Below are 6,015 nucleotides of genomic sequence, written 5' to 3' on the forward strand. Positions count from 1 at the left end.
GATTTATAAACTTGGGGTGGAGGTGGGGCGTTTCTATTAGAGATTTATTAGGGAGAGGGTTAGGAAGGTAAATTTTAGTCTATACCATGGAAAGAATGATGTCTTTGTAAGGATGACACTTGGGAGTGAATCCGTTTTCTGGATGACCTTGAACGAGTCTTTGATCAAAGTCAGTTTTCTATTTTGAAAAACGCAGCTGGCTGTTGAGGGAAGACAGCATCCAGCAGGGCGCTTGGCCCAGAAAAAGGCACGTTAAGTGGTGGGTGAGTCCTGTCTAATCAGGATGCCAATTCGACACTGACATCTGCTTTTGTTCATGGCCACCGGAGGTTACAGAAGTAGCAACGACGGTTGTTGGGAAAGAGCCACAAACTGAAAGAAAATCCTGAGGTTCTGCAGCTCTTAGGTCTGAGACACCCTCCCCCCCATCCTCAACCCAGGCCAGAGCGCAGGGTGCAGCAAGAAAGGTGCTTCAAGAGAAGCGCGCCAGCTCGCGGGAAGTGGCTCGTTGTCCTGGCAACCCTGGACCGAGCCTTGCAGGCGGTAGTAGGCGCCCTTGCTTTGCATCCTGGCATTCGGCAGTTCCGCTGCCAGTTGGTGCGTTGATCTGGGCCATATCCTCCATGGAGTCCTCCAAGGGTAGATGAAGGGCTTCCCCCGGGGAAGTAGGGTGGGACTCAGGTGGAAAGGAGACTCAAGGGTGGGCCGGGGAGAAAACTCTCTGGAGCCCTGAGTCGGGAGGAGGGAGAGTGGGTTTGACATTCAAACCCATGAGCACCGCTAGGACTAGTGAGATTTAGGGTTCCCCCTTGCTCTACCTTTTGAATTTCAGTGACTTATGGGGTATGTTGGTTTTGAATGGTAGCTTTTCTAACAAGCACCTTTAAAAAAATATATTTATTATATATAAGTACACTGTAGGGGCTGGAGGATAAGAGCATGGGCTGCTCTTCCAGAGGTCCTGAGTTCAATACCCAGAAACCACATGTGGCTCACAACCATCTGGAATGGGATCTGATGACCTCTTTTGGTGTGTCTGAAGATAGCTATGGTGTACTCATATTAAATAAATAAATCTTAAAAAATCAATCAATCAAACAAACAACAAGTGTATAACTATATATATATAAACACAGCTGCTTGGTGTTTTTTTTTTTTTTTTTTTTTTTTAAATAAACACAGAGGCTGGGCTTTGCCGTAGAGTTTGTCCATATCCTTTTTTCTTGCTCAGATATTAGTAGAAATGTGGTATTGCTTATTGGCTGGGGCACTTCAGGTGGAAGTCCTGAGCGCTCCAAGGCAGGTTTAAGTAGGCAAGGGCTCTTCTCCATTGATTGGCTCTTAAGGCAGAGGATGAAGAATGGCCGCGTTTCTCTTGAGGGCACCGAGTCCAGACGACAGTACAGTTCCCAAAACCCTTCCGGGTGAATCTGGGCTCAGACTGTCCTAACTGTAAGTCAGTAGCAAGTGTTCTGCAAAAGGGGTTGGTGAGGTCTCAGCCTTGTCTCCTAGGCCCACTTCTTCACATCAGATTCTCCTTAATAAGGTAGAGGAGGGAGCTTTTCCCATCCTGGGCTATGAACTGGGCTGGAAGGAGCTGGAGGACCTCAGCCCATTAATGGCCTGTCATAGCTAAGATAGCAAGGAGAAAAGGTGCCATTTCCTCCCCCCTGACCTGTGTCATGTGCTTCACATTAACCTAAACTCAGCCATGTACCTGAGGACGACCTTGCACATCAGGTCCCTCCTGCTCCCACCTCCTGGGAGCGCCATCATGTCTGGACTCGTGCGTGCTGGGGGTTGAATACAAAGCTTCGTGTGTGTTAGACAAGTGCTCTGCTGACTGAGCTACGGTTCCTGTGCCTGGGAACCTAACTTTAAATTTCAGAACTGCCTGTTTCTCCAGTCTGGTTTCGAGTAAGGAGGAAGCCATTTTAAGCTAGGGGGTGGGGTGTGGGGGATCCATGCTTTGTAATTGGCAGTTCCTTTCCGGAGACACATCGAAAGTTCAATTTAACACAGAGTCTAGGTCTTGGGGAGCTGAGGAGCCCCATAAGCTATCTCCTTGTACAGTGTGTGGGTATGTGCCTTTTTCTCATCAGGAAAGGCCCATTACTTTTCTTCCTGCTGTAGGGTTGATGCATCTTTTCTTAAATTATAGTTATTTTTATTTATTCACTTTACATCCTGCTCTTTGACCCCCTCCATGTCACCCCCTCTCATGCTCCTACCCCCATCCCCTCTCCCCTTCTTCTCTGAGCAGGTGGGGGATGAAGTCTCTCCCACTGAGGCCAAACAAGGCAGCCCATCTAGAAGAACATATCCCACAGACAGGCAACAGCTTTTGGGGCAGCCCCTGATCCAATTGTTTGGGACCCACATGAAGACCAAGCTGCTCATCTGCTACATAAGTGTGGGGAGGCCTAGGTTCAGCTTGTGTATGTTCTCTGGTTGGTGGTTCAGTCCCTGAGAGCCCCAAGAGTCCAGGTTAGTTGACTCTGTTGGTCTTCCTGTGGAGTTCCAATCTCCCTAGGGGCCGCAATCCTTCCTCCTATTCTTCCATAAGAGTTCCCAAGCTCCATCCACTGTTTGGCTGTGGGTGTCTGCATCTGTCTGAGTCAGCTGCTGGGTGGAGCCTCTCAGAGCACAGCCATGCTAGACTCCTGTCTGCAAGCTTAACAGAGTATCAATAGTATCAGAGGCTAGTGCTTGCCCATTGGACGGGTCTCAAGTCGGGCTGGTGGTTGATGTGTTTTAACAGTCATTCACCCTAGAGCTTTAGCTAGCTTGTTGAGCAGATAAAGAAGGAAGTGTGTAACTTTTTTTTTTAACTAAAAACACTCCTTATTAAGCCAACATGGTTTGTTGCGGCATTGTTTTTCTCCCTGCCAGACAGAGGGCTTTGAGCCAGCTGATGAGACAAGTGTGAGAACGCACTTCCGTTATGTAAGGTGTTGTTTCTGCCCAGAGATGTGCAAATCCTCTTGTTTCACAGATGGCACCAGAGACTCAGATTTCCTTCCAAATTCTCTTTCCCTCATGAATTCCTTTCTGGTCTCTAGCATCTTCCATTGGTCTTAAACATGTTTATTTGAAAATTAATATGGCAAGGCAGTGGTGGTGCATGCCTTTAATCCCAGCACTTGGGTAGCAGAGGCAGGTGGATCTCTGACTTCGAGGCCATCCTGGTATACAGAGCAAATTCCAGGACAGCCAAGTGTTATGTGTGTGGATAGGTATACACAAGTGTAGTTGGCCATAGAGGCCAGAAGAGGGCGCTGGATCCCTTGGAGCTGGAGTTACAGGTGAACGTGGGTCCTCTGCAAGAGCAGCAAGGGCTCTTAAAAGCTGGACTATTTCTCCAGCCCCTATTTTGCTTTTTAAGTTATCATAGTTTTTCATCCTGTAGTGTTGCTGAGGTTTCTGGACAAATGGTGACCTTCTGGAGGCATATGGTCCTCATCACAGCCTTTGAGCCAAGCAGGAAAAGATGGCTGGAGCTGGGAATGGGAGTGGGGGTAACTGGCTTCCCTAGAGCATGGCCAACACTAACGTCAGAAGGCATTCTTTCTCTGCCTGGGCAGCGGGAGGCATCTTGAGGCCATGTTTAATGCCTCTAGCCCTTGTTTGAGACGGGAATACTCCCTGGGATATCCTGTACGCAACTTGAGATGGGGGTTGTGACATTTTGTTAAGAGATGGCTCATCGGTCAAGCTTCCCCATCACAGAAGCACCGGGACACTATTTTATTAGAGTGTTAGTACGGTAGAACCTACTCAGAACACTAGGAAAAATGCTAAAATCTTAGATGTAACTCAGCGTTCACTAGTCAGGGTGATGTAGTACTTTTAAATTTTCCCAGAATCCCAACATACTTATGAAGGGGAAAGACCCTCTGATACTATCCACAGGGTCAGTTACTATGTGTGTGTACTCCACTGCACACACACAGTCAGAGAACAACTTTTAGAAGCCGATCCTTCTTCCAGTGTCTCTCTTGTTTCTTTGTCCTCCAGGCTAACCCGGCCTGTGAACCAATGGGCAATTCTCCTGTCCCTACCTTCCATCTTACTGAGCGAGTTCTATAATTACAAATGTACATGCCATTACACCTGGTTTTGAAACATACAACCATAGAATTATTGTGCGTCTGTTTGCTTGTACAGGCTGTGTTTCCCCTGTACATATGCATATGGGGAGGTCAGATGACAGGTTTGTGGTCTCAGTTTTTTTTCCTTCCAAGCTCTGGGGATGGAGCTCTGTTCTAGGTTTAAGGGGCACGTGCTTGTCCCCTGCTGAACCACCTTGCAGTTGTGTTTCTGAAGTTAGGGATGGTGTCATCAGCTCTTCAGGTATGAGGAATGCCATAGTCCCGTCTTTCCTGTGCGAGCCCTGAAGTATGCCAGATGCCTCCATGGCTTGGAGGAACATTCCAGAGACAGAGGGGAGAGTTTGTGTTTTCAGTGCACTGAGGTAGAAAATGTGGAAATCAGTGACTGAGCTGGAAAATGACTTAGTAGCCAGATTTTTGAACATAAATAAGGTGTAAGAATACCTTAATCAGGGCTGGAGAGATGGCTTAGTGGTTAAGAGCACTGACTGCTCTTCCACAGGTCCTGAGTTCAATTCCCAGCAACCACATGGTGGCTCACAACCATCTGTAATGAGATCTGATGCCTTCCTCCGGTGTGTCTGAGGACAGTGACAGTGTACTCATACATAAAATAAATAATTCTTAAAAAAAAAAAAAAGGATACCTTAACTCTGTCCATTCCTCCCTCTTCTTCCCTCTTCCTCCCTCACTCTATTTTCTCTGTAGCACCAGCTGTCCTGGAACTTGCTCTGTAGACCAGGCTGGCTTCAAATTCACAGATATCCACCTGCTTCTGCCTCCGTGTGATGGGATTAAAGGTGTGTGCCACCACCATGCTATTATTATTATTATTATTATTTTATTATTATTATTATTATTATTATTATTATTAGAGAGAGTTTCTCTGTGTAACCCTGGCCATCCTGGAGGTCTCTCACTCTGGAGACCAGGCTGGCCTCAAACTCATAGAGCTCCACCAGCCTCTGCTTCTGGAGTGCTGGGATTAAAGGTGTGCACCAGCACACCCAGCCCCAACTATTCCCTGTATGTGCATGTATCACAGTACCTACACCCAAGTCTAAAGGAATGCCTCAATAGGGATAAAGTAAAGATTCCAGGTCATCTGGACTGGAGAGATAGCTCAGTGGTTAAGAGCATTTGCTGCTTTTGAAGAGGGCCTGAATTAGATGCCCACACTGGGTAACTGGCAACCACCTCTAAATCCAGTTCCAGGGAATCTGATGCCCCCTTCTGGCCTCCTCAGGAACTGTACACACACCGTGCACATACAGGCACTCCACCACACACACATACATATGCAGTAAAACAAACAAACAAACAAAAAAAAAGCCTCCAGGTCATGAAATATTATGTCATCAACCGAGAACTTTTGTTCTTTGTGGTGCATAAAACAATGTTGTTAAAACTGATAATGTCTTCTACTAGGTGAATTGCATGCAAGAATGCAAAATTCTAATCCCATAGGTTTGAGTGTTAATGTGATTTCTAGAATGATTTCTTTTTGTTGAATTATTCAGCATTGTGGTTTGAACTCTCAAGCTTATGGTGAGGTTTTGGCTTGGGGCTGTCTTTTTGATTGATTTCTAATTGCATTGAGTGGAGTCTATATGCTCTTCTTTGGCTCTTTTGTGGCCTAGCAAAGATGGGTTACTCTCTGGTTGCTGGAGACTGCCCTGCCCTCCTTACACCCCTGTCCTTTTCCCATCCCTTCCACTGGCTTTGACTTTATCTCTGGCAACCACTTGGCCTCACTGTACCTAAGGCTGCCCTGGGTTCTGGCTCCCAGGGCTTTGGGAGTCGGCCACGGTCACAGCTCTTGTACCTTACTCCAGAAAACCTGAAGGTGGAGTAGGGGATTGTGAAGACAGGAAGTAGCTCGGCTGACCTTTGAAATCCTGTG

The sequence above is a fragment of the Micromys minutus genome (assembly GCF_963924665.1).
Source record: "Micromys minutus genome assembly, chromosome: 5".
NCBI lineage: Eukaryota > Metazoa > Chordata > Mammalia > Rodentia > Muridae > Micromys > Micromys minutus.